This window comes from Cupressus sempervirens, chromosome 3 (genome assembly GCF_028749045.1).
Source record: "Cupressus sempervirens isolate cs-2001-9-10 chromosome 3, ASM2874904v1, whole genome shotgun sequence".
Lineage (NCBI taxonomy): Eukaryota > Viridiplantae > Streptophyta > Pinopsida > Cupressales > Cupressaceae > Cupressus > Cupressus sempervirens.
The window spans coordinates 835,473,899-835,490,171 of NC_143120.1; positions in this window are offsets into that span (position 1 = coordinate 835,473,899).

Sequence of the window (16,273 nt, forward strand, 5' to 3'; positions counted from 1 at the left end):
TAATACTCTGTCGTATATGTTTTCTTCATGTTGAGGAGTTAAGTTTTTATGAACTTTGGTTACATCTGCAACAACTAAATGAGAGCATATTACCATTCAATTTTCAAGACTTCAAATAGTTCCAAATTTATATTAGGTCATGTGATAATCAATCCAGTTATTGTTATTCCAATGTTTTTAAAAATTTATTGCCATAGTTGTAGTTGTATTTTATCCTTATTCATAACTAAGGAGTTGCTTACCAATAGGCATAGTGAAGTGTCTATAGTATGGAATCATAAATTATTCTTGCTAATAGACCTTGAATCAAATGATAATTATTTCTACAAATTTCTTTTCTTTGAAATGTAATCATGTAATTCTAGATTGTAAAATGTTGAAAGTTGATAATATTCATGAATCCTTTTAGAATTTATGCATAGAGTAGATTGCTCAAAATTTCTAAACACCTAGGATTCATCGGTTGTATAGCCATGTAAAGGTGAAGAGGTGGAATGAATCTAAAAGAACGCAGAAGTGGAATTAGATATGATTAAATTAATTAATTAATCATATTTAATAGCTCATGATAATCCCTATAAATGTTTCCTATTATCAAGTCAAGCGATGGTGATCAAGTTGTTGAACCCATTAGAAAATCTTGGCCAAGGTAGTTTGAAGGCCTTTTTTCCATCTAATGATCACTTGATGTTAGTGGTGTCAGTTATGGCAACATTTCTATTTCATAATTGTGTGGACATTCTATACACTAGGATGCTCAGGTGGCTAGACTAAGAATATCCCAAGCTTGAACCTAAGGTAGGGAGGGCCTTTCTAATTCAATAGATTGTGTGGAGATAAGTATGGTCTGAGGTTGGAAGGTTAAGCCTATGTCAATTCTTCTCCTCTTACCAAAATTCAAGGCTTTCACAACCAACTAAAGACCGTTAAGATAATATTTGTATGTTTCTTTTCTTGATATGCAATTACTTACTTGTATGTAGAAAAGATAGTTAATCGGTAACTTAGTTATTTCAGTTAATCATGTTGGAGTTGATGAAATTCAACTCCGAAGATGCCCAAGATCACTTGCATGCAAAAACCTATCAAAGGGAAGCCAAGGAGAGAAGAACATGGAGCTAGGGAAAAACCCTGAATGGACATGAGAGAGAAAAGATATTGCAACATAAGAAAATATGTATTTACAATATGCAAAATGTGATATGAGTTACAATGAGGGAGCTCGAATATAAAGAGCTCAAAGAATATCCTAGAACAAGCTAGAAGATGCTAGGAGATAAGTGTTACAACTAAGCATACATCTAGATAAGGTGGAAAGTCCTCGAACAAGGTGAGAGGATAAGTATGACTTAGGAGAGAACAAACTCTCATATTGTCAACAACTTATAACAAATTCTTCGGCTACAACTAATAAATGAAATGCATTTACCTAAGTAAGCTTAAGTAAATAGAATAAATAATTAATAATTAATTATTTACTCTAACACCCCCCCTTAAGTGCAACTTAGGGAAATGCCTTAAGCTCACAAAACTAAGAAATGTAGAAATGCAGAATGGGTCCCAGCAATGAGGCCATGATAGGTATCCATGTACAATATAAAGACATGCAACCTCTGTAAGCAGGGAAAGAGAGAAAACCACATGGGAAAAACCCTCCCCCAAAAAGAGGTAAGAACCTAGTGAAGAATTGAAGAAGCCTCCAACTAAGGGAATGTCCCCTAAAACAGGAACAAGGAGTGATCATGAAGAGCATCACTAAAGCATGAAGAAGCTGCAAAACTACCATCAAGAAGAAACTACTAATCTAAAGAACCTCCATGGAAGAAGAAGGTATGAATCGAGCATGTCTATATGGTAGATGATCCATCTCACCAAAATGCATAGGTAGTGAGCCACTACAATTGCCTTGTATATAGGATCAACCACTGAATACATAGTTCACACTATCGAACCATTAAACCATGGATGTATTAGAACAATAGCATAACCCCCACTTAATGTAGATGGGGTGAGATGATAGGCAACTAAGAAGGTGGGCCAAAGTCTCCTGCAGATGAACCAAGAACGATGAGAGAGGAAGAGGTACAAACACCTATAAAGGCATGGTCACACTAACACTGCATGGGGCTAATGTCATGGAAGGGACACTCACTTGACAAAGAGAGAATTCCTAAAATAGTAAACAACTATCCCCCCATGGTGCTTTATAAAAATAGTGCATGTACAACTGACTCAAAAATAATGTTCATGAACCTGAAATGTTAAAGTGACACTTCATCTTAGTGCATATACAAAAGTTCTTACAAGTGATAGCTACAATGATCAAAATAGGAAAAAAGATAACATAAAAGAAAGTACAACCCAAAAAAAAAAAAAATTATGTCAGGAAAATGATCCTTGGACCTAAAACACTCAAGATATCCACCATAGAGAAAAAAATGCCAAAAATATGATAGAAAGAGCATGGGCCAAAAACTAAGAAAAAGGACTACATTTCTAAAAAAATGACAAAATCAGCTTTTCAAAAATATAACGATTTCAAAAAATTGACATGGGATGCAAAAGATATGCATGCCAGAGTCAAAATAGAACTTTAGACTTCAACTAAAAAATAGCCAATAAAACTACATAAATACTTGAAAATACTTGTACCAATGTCTCCATCTTAGAATCAGCTTTCTAACGCTTCTTTTAGATTGAAAAAATACCTCTGTATGCTCAAGTTATGGCCAAAAAACTAAAGGTAGGTCCAAAATGACCTTGGAGAGGTGTAAGGGGCACATGATGTAGTGCTGATGTCATGCTAACATCAACATTTTATATCATTAAATTTGACATCCTATCAGCCATCGCTGTAGCAAGTATGGCTGATGTGGCAGGAGCCACTTGGCAAAGTGCCACATGGCAACCCTACCACATGTCACACATAGAGTGGTTGTGACTGTGCAATTGACTGTAACTATCCCTAAGCTATCATAGAGCTGACTGGATAAGATCAAGCCACATGTCACTGTAGGGACTCCTCCAAATATCATTGACTGTACACACAAGTGGGTGACTATTATGGAGTGGAGCAGAGCAATGCAAAAGCAGAGCAGAACCTAGAGTGGCGAGAACTAATTGTGCCATTGGGGGAGCAAAGTTATAGGGAGGCATCGCCTGGAGGAGGTTGTGCTTAGGTGGAGCGTAGGCTGAGGTCAAGCCATGGCATAGGAAGGGTAGTACTATCAACTACAACCACTGCGGGCTATGTGTAGGCAACACGGTAGCAGTCCCATGGTGGTGTGGCAGTGGCGCTGTGATATTTGATTTTTTTTTAATTTTTATTTTTTTGCCAAAATCATCCATACACTCCATACAGGACCCTACAACTAAAAAATTTTGCCACCCAAAGCTTTGTCTCCAAAAATGACAAATTTTATATGGATCCTAGCTAAAAAGTGCCTTCTGAATTCAATGGCAACATCCATTTGGGTCCAAAGTGCTCCAAAAATTCATTGTCTCCCTAGTTTGAAGAAAAATGCACAAACAAACTAGGGTTTGTGACTCCAAATCACAGCTTCAAAAATCTTTCAATGAAGCAGTAGTAGAGAGGCTCTGATACCATGTTGAAGTTGATGAAATCTAACTCCAAAGACACCCAAGATCACTTGCATGCAAAAACTTGTCAAAGGGAAGGCAAGGAGAGAAGAGTGTGGAGCTCGGGAAAAACCCTAAATGGACATGAGAGAGAAAAGATATTGCAACACAAGAAAATATGTATTTACAATATGCAAAATGTGATATGAGTTACAATGAGGGAGCTCAAATATAAAGAGCTCAAAGAATCTCCTAGAACAAGCTAGAAGACACTAGGAGATAAGTGTGACAACTAAGCATACATACATATAAGGTGGAAAGTCCTCAAACAAGGTGAGAGGATAAGTATGACTTAGGAGAGAACAAACTCACGTATTGTCAACAACTTATAAAAAAACTCCTAGGTTACAACTAATAAATGAAATGCATTTACCTAAGTAAGCTTAAGTAAATAGAATAAATAATTAATAATTAATTATTTACTCTAACAAATCATAGATATAGTTATTTTCAATTGATCATTAATATAGTTATTTTTAGTTGATCGTTAATCTATTTACTTTATTTGATCATTAATCTGGTTATTTCAATTGATCCTAAATATAGTTATGTTTAGTTAATCATTAATCTAGTTATTTCAAATGATCATGGATATAGTTATTTTAAATTAATCATTAAAATAGTTATTTTCAAATGATCACTAATATGGTTATGGTTATTTTAGTTAATTGTTAAAATAGTTAATTTGTCATATGAAAAGGATCTTAGTTATCTATTCAATGAATGTTAGAAAATCTTTATATAGACTATCTTTGTTTATCTTATGAAAAATTATTTGTTACATATGGTATCAAAGTCCTAGGTTCAACATTGAACCAAGGGAACACTACCTTCCATGTAAACTTAAAAAATTCTTAGAACAATTGCACAAAATGCAAGTACATAAAACACCCCACAAGAAGGCTCAACATCTCATCTTCTCTTAATTAAAAAAATGCCAAAATTCAACTATAGTTACTGCTCCGTGCCCAAAGACAATGAAATCCTAAACTAGGCATTGCAATGAATCAAGAAAGAAAGAGTCAAGTGGACTCCTACTAGTAAAGAAACATATAGGAACAAAATAATTCAAAATCAGAATGCTCATCAGGGAAACTCTCTTCTACATTTCCACAAATCCTAGATGGTGTAGGATATGTAAGAATCTGAGTCAGAACTAAATGCTAAGAAGCAAGATTAGATTCCATAATGTAAATATTCTTAGTAGAGGAAATTTTATAAATAAGGCTGCCATGAATGTAGTAGCAAAATATTATGTTAATCAAATAAATTGGTTTAATTCATGTGTTATATTCACTTACAAAACTCTTTTAATTGTTGTAGGTACACTTAAAAATATATATACAATAAATTGACACAATTTTTGTAAATTCATAGGTAAAACTAGTAAACAAAAAAAATGAACAACAATGAGAACATTGCATATTATGGCATGGTCCATGAAAACACACAATCATCCACTAATTTGTTACTTCATTTTGCAAGAAACACAACTAAAGTTGGATAGTATGGAAAAGAGAATGAATGAGATGGTAGCTCAGATGGGGCATAACCATGAGAAAATGAAATCATTACCTCCTCTTAGAACATAGACAAAATTATCTAGATATAATAAGAAAACCTCTTCAACCACTCAAACTGAAAAATAAAAGAAACAAGAAATAGTGGTTGATCTGTCAGTAGATATTAAGAAAATCAAACCACCCAAATTTTTTGGTTCTGAATCTAGAGAGGATGCAAAGGCTTAGTTAACTAAATTGGAACAATATTTTAAAATTAGGAACTTTTTAGAAGCCTCAAAGGTAGTTTGGGGAATATACCACTTTATTGAAGAAGTTGCTACATGTTGTGGAAACACCAAAGTTGAGCAAAACATTAAAACCACCAAAATCACATGGGAAAAATTTGTAACCATTTTAAGGAATTGATGGTTACCCCAAACCTTTTTATGATAAAAAAATACTAGATTTTCAAAACCTAAAGCAAGGAGACATGATTGTACATAAGTACTGGGAGAAATTTATCCAACTATTGAAATATGTAGCACCATATCAACAAGATAGAAATCTAAAGGTGAGAAAATTCATTATGGGTTTGAATAATAGAATAGGAGGAGTAGTTGATGTTATCACTCCTCAAACTATGGGAAGCTTTAAAGAAGGTTGTCTAATAGGAATAAAAAATCAAGAGGGATGACTCCATTCGAGATAATAAAAGGAAAACAAACTAGAATAACAAACTAGAATACATAAAGTGCAGATATTGGATCTCAAAAAAAATAGTTTAAGGATTTCAAGTATAGCAAGCTAGAATCAAAAGGAAATGAAATCAAGGATTTCAAAAGTAGTTTTAGTACAAGTAAAAATAATAAGAGTAATGAAAACAAGGGGCCACCTTCGAGATGTTACAATTGTGGGGGAGATCATTATGCTAGTAAATGCCCTATCAAACCCAACATCAATCAGCCACATCGACCACCTCTTCCACAACAACATGCTTTTTAACAAAGAATCCATGTAGCCCTAGATAATAGACAAGCAAAAGAACATATAGGCCCGATTGAAACTCTGAATAAGATCTACAGGAACCCTGCCCCAATTTTAATTGATACTAGGGCTTCTAAATGTTTTATATTGCCTAAACTATTAAGTATATTTCCAAAGAGATCTAATTTTATGGAAAAACCATGGACAATCGAATATACAAACCAGTCAAGATCTAAGGTAGAGTATTGTCTATTTGAGGCTTAGGTTGATTTTCCAAATTTCTCCACTAAATTGAATTTGTATGTAGCACCTCTTGGGTCTTATGACATTATTATAGGCATAAATTGGCTCGGTGATCATAAGGCCAAGGTAGATTGTCTTGCCAAAAGTGTTGATTGTTTGGATGACCAAGGCAAACCAACAAGCATTATAGGGATTAAACATGAAATTAAATCAAAATAGATATCTGCCATGCAACTTAAGAAATATAGAAGAAAAGGCTATGAGATCTTTGCAATAAGAGTTGAAGATATTAGAGATCCTATAAACACCACATTGGATATGACTTTATTTTTGAAGATGGGGAAATTAGAGAAAAGTTAAAGGAATCTTTCGAAGAAAAATATACCTATCTAAAGAATTATCAAGATGTGTTCCCTAAAGAACTCCCCAATCTACCACCATCTCAAGTCTTTGATTTTACCATAGATTCAATAACAGGAGCATAACCCATTTCTTGAGCATCATATCACATGACTACCATAGAATTAATGGAGTTGCAAATAAAATTATAGGATATTTTAAACAAGAAACTGATCCAACCCAGTGTTTCACCATGGGGAGCCCCAATATTGTTTGTTAGGAAGAAGGACATAACCATGAGATTATGTATAGATTACAGAATGCTCAATAAGGTTACTATCAAGAACCAATACCCACTTCCTAGAATTGATGACCTTTTTGATCAAATGAAAGGCACAATAGTATTTTAAAAAATTGATTTGAGGTTGGGATATCACTAGCTTCATATTAAGGATGAAGATATTCACAAAATTACATTTAGAACTAGGTATGGTCATTATGAATTTACAGTGTTACCTTTTGGATTCACCAATGCTCCAACAATTTTTATGAACTTAATGAATAACATATTCCAAGATTTCCTAGATAAGTTTGTACTGGTCTTTATAGATGATATTCTAATCTATTCAAAAAATGAGGAAGAACATTAAAAACATCTAGAAAAAGTTTTACAAAGGTTAAGAGAACATAAATTATATGGAAAATTGTCTAAGTGTGTTTTCTACCAAAAGGAAATTCAGTATTTAGGGCACATTATATCAGCTTAGGGAATAGTTGTAGACCCATCAAAAATCAAAACAATTAAAGAATGGTCTACACCTAAAAATGTGACAGAAGTTAGAAGTTTCATGGGATTGGGAGGGTTCTATAAGAAGTTTGTCAGGAATTGTCCAAAATAGCTTCCCCAATTACATCACTATAGAGAAAGGGAAGGAAATTCATATGGATGAAAAAATGTCAATCAACTTTTGAATACTTGAAGGAAAAGTTAACCACAACACCCATAGTATGAGTACTTGACCCACAAAAGAAATTTGTTGTTATAACAGATACATTAGGAGAAGGAGTAGGAGGTGTTCTAATGTAGGATGAGCAAGTAATTGCATACAAATCTAGGAAATTGAAGAATTATGAGTAGAATTATGACCCTCATGATCTCAATTAGTAGCTATTGTTCATGCTCTTCAAATGTGGAGACATTACTTGATTGGAAAACCTTATGAACTACGATCTAACCATTATGGCCTAAAATATATTTTCACTCCACCAAATCTAAATGGTAGACAAAGAAGATGGTTGGAATTTTGAGCAAACTATGAATTTGACATAAGTTATATTAAGGAAAAGGGAAAAAAAAAAGTGGCAGATGCCTTAAGTATGAGGAGACACATTTCTACAATGTCTACTATAAATTTCAAAAAAAAGGACTAGATTTTAAAACATCTAGAGCATGACAAATTTTATGTACAGATCAACCTAGCTCTCATCAGGAACCCACAAGATTCCAAGTATTCAGATTCTAGGCTAGAAGAGGATGGATTATTAAGATATAATTACAAGATTTATGTACCCAACAAAACTAAACTTTGTAGAATGATTTTGGAAAAATCTCATTTAGCTCCATATTCAAGACACCCTAGGGTAACTAAAATGTTGTCAAATATAGAACTTTTATATTTCCAAAAAGGAATGAAAAGGGAGATAATAGAATTTGTGGCAGGATGCTTAGAATGCCAAAGAGTAAAAGAAAAACATTGATACCCAAGCAGTCATTTACACCCAAATGAAGTACTAGAATAGAAATGGAAGATAATTTTTATGGATTTTGTACAAGGATTACCTATGACATGAAATCAACACAATACCATTCTAGTAGTAGTGGATAGATTGACAAAAGTTGCTTATTTTATACCAAGATATCTAACTAATGGAGCACCAGCAATTGCTCATAAATTCGTAAAATAAATTTTCAAATTGCATGGAGTTCCGAAGAAAATTATTTCAGATAGATATGCTTGGATAGCTTCCAAATTTTGGCTAACATTATTTTCAGTACTAGGTACTAAACTAAACATTAGTTTAGCTTATCATCCTAAGATAGATGGTCAAATAGAAAGAGTAAAATAGGCATTAGCATATCTTTTGAGAGTTTTCTGTATGGATTGGCAATATCAGTGGTAAACACATTTACCTTTAGAATTTTATTATAATAATTCCTATCAGTCTACCATTAAAATGGCCCCCTTTGAGGCTCTATATGGACACAAATGTAGAACTCCAGTGAGTTACAATAGATTGGAAGATAGAATTATTGTTGGACCCAAAATGCTTAAGGAAATGAAAGAACAAATAATCTAGATTTGTCAAAGATTGAAGAAAGCTAATGACAGATAGAAAAGTTATACAGACCCAAAAAAAGCACCTAGGAAATTCTTAGTGGGAGAAAAGGTACTAATAAGAGTAAAACCTCAGAAGAGTACTATCAAGTTTGGTAAGAATGTTGAGTTAGCCCCAAGGTATGTGGGACTCTTTGAAATATTGGACGTTGTGAACCCAATAGATTACATAATTTCTTTACCACCAGCCCTTGCTAGGATGCATGACATCTTCCATGTATCATACCTTAAGAAATACAGTACTCATCATGATCATATAATTTATTGGAACCTATTATAGGTGCAAGAATTAGGGGTGGTAGAAATAGAACCACTCAGAATGCTCGAGGTGTGTAAGCTACACTTATGAAATTAAGAGGTAACTCAATGCAAGGTCCAATGGAATTAGTATGTAGAGGATAATGCCACCTAGGAAGATTATCACAAAATCTTTCGAAAACACCCTCATCTTTTCTCTAGGGATAGAACCTGGATATTTCTTTTCTTGAATTAATCTGAATAGATATTGTTTAAATTTTTGTTGTGATATTCATCGGGGATGATGAAAAATTTAAGGGGGAGGGTATGTTACATCCCAAAACTTGACCTAGTTCAAAAAATTGCTCATAGCCATTAGATTTTATGGATTTTTATTTCATGATAATGTGAAGTAGGTAGTTGTTAACCATTATTTTCTATATGATGTTTAGTAGTCGCTTAATTTTAGAATTATAATTAATAATTTAAAGTCTTTTAAATGTTTATATGAAAATTATTATCGAATTGGTATTATGGTGGAAGTGATCCACGGGTGATTGCAGGAGAAGATGAAGGGGGGAAACATTGCTAAATAGGATCATCGGAATGGGATACTTTCTTAGTCTAGTCAATAGGATTGACAGGTATGACCTTTAACTTCTTTGGTAAGGACCTAATGACTTGAACACAGGATACATCTATGGGACCCACATGAGCTATTAAATAAATAATTTAAGAAACATAAAATAATTTAATTAAAATATAAAATGTACCTCAAAGGATTTTAAATGATCTTTCACCATATATATATACATATATATATATATATGTACGTATATATAGATATAAAAATAAAGTGGCACCATTATATTATTTTCTTATAATAAAATGATTTTGCTTCACTAATATATTTGCATGAACATATATAAATATAAATTATAATAATATTCAAATTATAATCTTCCAACTCTTTTTCCATCTTTATTCTTTCCTTGTTTATAACTGATTAAACACTTGGCTTTTTTAATTGACAAATAATCTTTAAGTTATGGAAGCCAAAGAGTCTGTTTAAGACCTTTTTATATCTTGAGTTGGGTGAGACAAAAGACATAAGAAATCTCATTCCCAAATTCCTTTTTAATCACAATCCTTCATTGTTTATTGTGGCTCCATTCCTAATCAACACTCTGCTACACATCTACCAAATACTTGCAAGATCATTGAAACCCTTTTCCCATTCCATAGTAGTGCCATTCCATTACTCTACAGTATACGTTTTGTTCATGCTGAAGAATTATTTTTTATGCACTTTGGTTACATCTACAACAACTAAAGAAAAGTAGATTACCATTCAATTTGCATGACTTCAGACAGTTACAAATTTATATTAGGTCATGTGATAATCATTCCAATTATTATTATTCCAATGTTTTTACAAATTGATTGCCATAATTGCATCTATAGTTTATCCTTATTTATTACTAAGGAGATGCTTACTAGTAGGCATAGTGAAATGTCTATAGTATGGAATCATAAATTATTCTTGCCAATAAACCTTGAATTGAATGATAATTATTTCTGCAAATTTATTTTCTTTAAAATAAAATCATGTAATTATAGATTAGGAAATGTTGAAAGTTTATAACATTCATAAATCCTTTTAGAATTTATTCATAGAGTAGATTGCTCAAAATTTTCAAACACCTAGGATTCACTAGTTGTATAGCCATGTAAATGTGAAGAGGTGGAATGAATCTGCAAGAATGTAGAAGTGGAATCAAATATGATTAAATAAATAAATTGACCATACTTAATATCTCATGCTCATCTCTATAAATGTTTCCTATTGTCAAGTCGAGCGGTGGTGATTGGGTCATTGAACCCATCATAAATCCTTGGCCAAGGTAGTTTAAAGGCATGTTTTCCATCTAATGATCACTTGATGTCAGTGGTGCCAATTATGTAGACATTCCCATTTCATAACTATGCAGATATTCTAAAATCTAGGATGCTCAAGTGGCTAGACTAAGAACATCTCAAGCCTAATCTCGAGGTATGGAGGGAATTTCTAATTTAGTAGATTGGGTGGGGATAAATATAGCCTGAGGTTGGGAGGTTAAGCCTATGTTAATGCTTCTCCTCTTACTAAAAGATGAGGCTTGCACAACAAGCTAAAGACCCTCTAGATGATACTTGTATGTTTCTTTGCTTCTTTTCTTGATAAGAAATTACTTACTTGTATGTAGAAAATATAGTTAATTGATAACTTAGTTATTATAGTTAATCATAGATACAATTATTTTCAGTTGATCATTAATACAATTATTTTTAGTTGATCGTTGATATAGTTATTTCAGTTGATCATTGATACAATTATTTTTAGTTGATCATTAACCTAGTTATTTTAGTTGATCCTAAATATAGTCATGTTTAGTTGATCTAGTTATTTTAGATGATAATGGATAGAGTTATTTTTAGTTAATCATTAAACTAGTTATTTTCAAATGATCACTGATATAGTTATGGTTATTTCAATTAATTGTTAAAATAGTTAATTTCATATGAAAATGATTTCAGTTATCTATTCAATGAATGTTGGAAAATCTTTATATGAATTTTCTTTGTTTTTGTTATGAAAAACCATTTGTTACATATGCTAGATATCAATATGATTGGGTGATTTCGATAACTCTTCAACATGCATAATAAATACTAGATAGTTATGTGATAGGGAGTATTATTATAGTTCTATAATATGCAAAGAGAATTCTAGATAGGCATGATTTAGCAAGGATTTTGATAGTGCACTGACATGTGTAGTGAATGAACATATTCATGTAATATGATGACATAGACAATTGTACTAACATTAGAGTGTACGATAAATAAGAATATGATAGGGTGGCTTAGATTACACCTCACTTGTGCATAAATAAAACTATTTGGAAACTTATAAACTGATCACAAATAATAACAATCTATGAAACTACACTAGATTGATTTATTTATTTTTTGTGAGGAAAAACCTTGATGGGTATGATACCCATAAAATATTGTACTTATATATAAGCTCCCTATAAAAGGATATCACCCTATTAGGAGTCAAATATAATGCATTTATTACAATTATCCTTGTTAAATGATAAATTTCTATTAGGAGATGTTTAACCCTTGTTAGAAGGTTACAAATCTATTAGGATTTGATGAGAACAAAAGGACCAATGCATGATCTCATTTATTAAAGGTTTAAAGTCTAAACCAATTTTTGTTTATGATAGAAAATCTAAAAATTGTGAATTGATACTTCTACAACTTGCCAAAAAAGTTCCTTTGAAGTCCACTAGGAGTGATGGATTCCTCTCATACCTCTTTCCAAAGTATCTAGCATCAAGCTTTTTATATATAGTTATCATTCCATTCATAAAAAATTGGGGAAAATACTTTCCTTTATACCAATTACAAATAATCAATTAAGTTTGCATATTAGGGCTTCCCCAATGCATAATTAAATACATAATGCCATGTTAAGGAATACACACCTTCTAAATAAATTATACACCCACTATATTAGATTTTCCACAAGCTACAACACATATTCTATACATTGGAATAATAATAAACATACTATAATGACTTAGTTAGCTACCATTGAAATATATCTCACTTTACACATCAATGACCTTTCCAAAGTCAACCAAGTGATCCAAAAATCTAAACATCTTTGAAACTTTCTATAAAGTATTTCAAACTTTCCAAGAAATAGGAAAATAATCAATTGGAATGATATGAAGGAAAATAATTGTAGAAGATTTAGAATTATTAGAGGTCCTTTTTCAAGGAGTTTAATATCTAAAGAAACCATGATCAACTCATATTTGAGTCACTGAGTTCTAGATGAACTAAATCTAAGGGATCAATAAGAATCGTGTTAATGTTTAACCAATATGTATCCTTAAATTAAGAAGAATGATATCCTATTCTAGGAGTGCGATGACCAAAATAAACTTCAAAGGGAATTTTGATACCCTTATGGTCAGACCTATAACCCCTTCCATCATAGCCACATCTAGAAATAATCATGTATCCCCTTCCACATATGACTAAAGATCTTTTGAACTTGGAGGATTGGTGTGGAGAATATTATAAATTTGGTGGCAATTATCAAGATTTATAGAGGCATAATCATATTTTGTATCCAGGGTGAATGCAATTTATGGAATATTTAGGTTGAAAATGTTTATATTTTATTCTTTGATATGGGATTCAATGAAGTCTAAAGTTCCCCAATCATAACCTATACATGAGTTGATTTATGAAGTTGAAGGATCCTCAATAGATTTAATAGAGAGAGACTCTTTATCACTTTCCTTAGGGGGGTCATCCATGGAAGTGATGTTTGACTTATTTGAAGAACATTGAAGTAATTGGTAAAAGGAGATTCTAGTGTTTTCAAACTAGATCTAACTACTACTCGATACCATTGTGTGGATTTAAGAGGTATTTAGCTTGTGTTGAGTTATGTTATTTTGTTTATCACAAACCCTAGGAAATTAAAATGGAAGCTAGCTCATTGTCTACAGTTAGGAAAGAGGGGAAGGAAGTTTTCAATATTTAGTTGATTAGTAATGATGCTAGGCAACCCTTGTTCTAAGCTATTCTTGAGATTTCAAACAAGGGAGATCTATTTGTTGCACTATCCATGATACCACTAAAGGTTCTCATTATTCAAGATGTGAGATGTTTCTACATTGGAAAGATTTGAGAAGTTGGAAACATGAAAATTAGGGAAACCTATCAAAAGTTGTGTGACAATGGTGTTTTGAGGGAAGAGAATAAGATTGTCTAGTGAAAAGGGTTAATAGATGCCCTAGACTTTCCTCAGGGTTTCAAAATTGAGTGGATTTAGATTTTTCAAAGCCATATACATAACAACTAGATTTAGTTAGAGGGTGGACCAATAAGGATTTCTAAGAGGATTATGCATAGAGTAAGAGGGTATCCCATCCTTGATAGATCAAAGAGCATGTAGAGTGGTGAAAAGGATTATTGAGAAGAACATAGGTGCCATATGGAACAAGCGAGGAATGTCGATTAACACTACTTCAGATCCCACTATTGCCTTTATAGTTTGAATAATTTCCCATAAGTTTTTTTAGTCAAGCTGACTAAATAATGTTTCCCATATGGAAGTCAATTTAGGTTACAAAATTGTGAAAAGAGATCTTTGATATGACCTTGTTGAGTTATAACTACAATAGTAATCAAAAACTTGGAAGACATTAGAAAGGTCAAAAGTATATCTTGTAAGTGTGGTTCTTTGATTGTTTGCATATTTTTCTATGTGCACAACACATTCCCCACTTTAGGTAAAGTTGCTTAGAAGACCAATGTGTCAATTACACAACATATTACATAATTCATTAAGCAACTTGGAGACAATTTTGAGTCAATCATGACCAGCTATTTTGAGGACTTCAAGAAATCCATGAAATAAAGATTGAGGATTCCTCTATCATTAGTTAAACAACATTACAATGATGTGTGTTTCCTAGTTATTGCAGAGAACACATATGTGCAAGAAGAAATACCCAGGGTTAGATGGTTAAAACCATTTCCATATAAAATTAATGTGGATGAAGCCTCTAAAACCATCAAAACTCTACTAGATGAGGAAATTGACAAGGATATTGCATCCTTTGGAAACTATGATGAGGCAAAATCTAGAATAACAATAAATTTACATATTGCCTCTATTATAAGAAAGAAGAACAAAATAGTGAAGAAACTAAAAGAGAATTTTGGTGAAGGTGATGAGGAGGAGGAGGAGGAAGAAGAAGAAGAAGAAGAAGATAAAAAAAAAAGCCCAATCACCACTAGAACTTACAAAGGCCTAAGAGAAGATGAAGATATTGATGTAGAAGGTGCCAAGGGAGAAGAAGTTGAGGAAGCACCTAAGGTTGTTGAGAAAAAGAGAAAAGAAAAGAAATAGGCACTGGAGAAACCAAAAAATACTATGAATTAATCACCACAAAAGACAACTATACATATAACTAGGTCAAGCACTAGGGCAGCCACTACACAAGCTAAAGAAGTTGCAAAGCCTAAAGGAATAAGAGAAAATGTCATAGCAAAGCCAAGCCAGCCTACTCAAAATACTTTCAAAATATTAAGGAAGAATTATAAGCCACAAGAGAACTTGAGTCTATTCAAATTGGTAAGCCACAATCCCTCTTTTGACATTGATAACTTGTGTGAAAACATTAAAACTAATGCAGATTTGTCAAGTTTTACACATGTTGATTTTAATAAGCTAGGGAGTGTTGATAAAAATAAGTTTTAAGAGGACATATATTATATGATAGCTAACATAAAAAATACTCCACTAGAGATTTCCAACTCTTTACCTAAAATTCTTTATGACAGAGTTGAGAAAAAGTGGCAATTTAGTTTGACCATTGAGAGACAAATATGAGAGGGTTACATTAGCCAAAGTTATGCCTTCTTTGGATAAGTAGATGATTGCTAAAGCCATGGAAAAATATAAAGGCAAATTTTATCCCAAGTGCCAAGCATTTAATATATTGAAGAAGTAAGTTGAGGATGTGGTAGCCTAGAGCACATTGTTATGGAAACTTATTTATGAGTTATCCACTAAAAGAAATAACTATGAAAGGTGAACAAGAAGAGAAATAATATAATAAGAATGAGGAAGAGAAAGAGGAAGAGAAAGATAAAGAGGTGAGCCCAATCAAGGAAGGTAATGTGGAGGAAACTGAAAGAACAATAGAGGAGGCAACAACTAAAGAAGACTAGCAAGATGTATAGGACACATAGGTGTCGAGTGCCAGTCACCAACATGCTAACCAAGAGAGTCAACATGACTTAATGAACATCAAGGATGTTCTTCATAAAACATTACAAGACATCAATCCT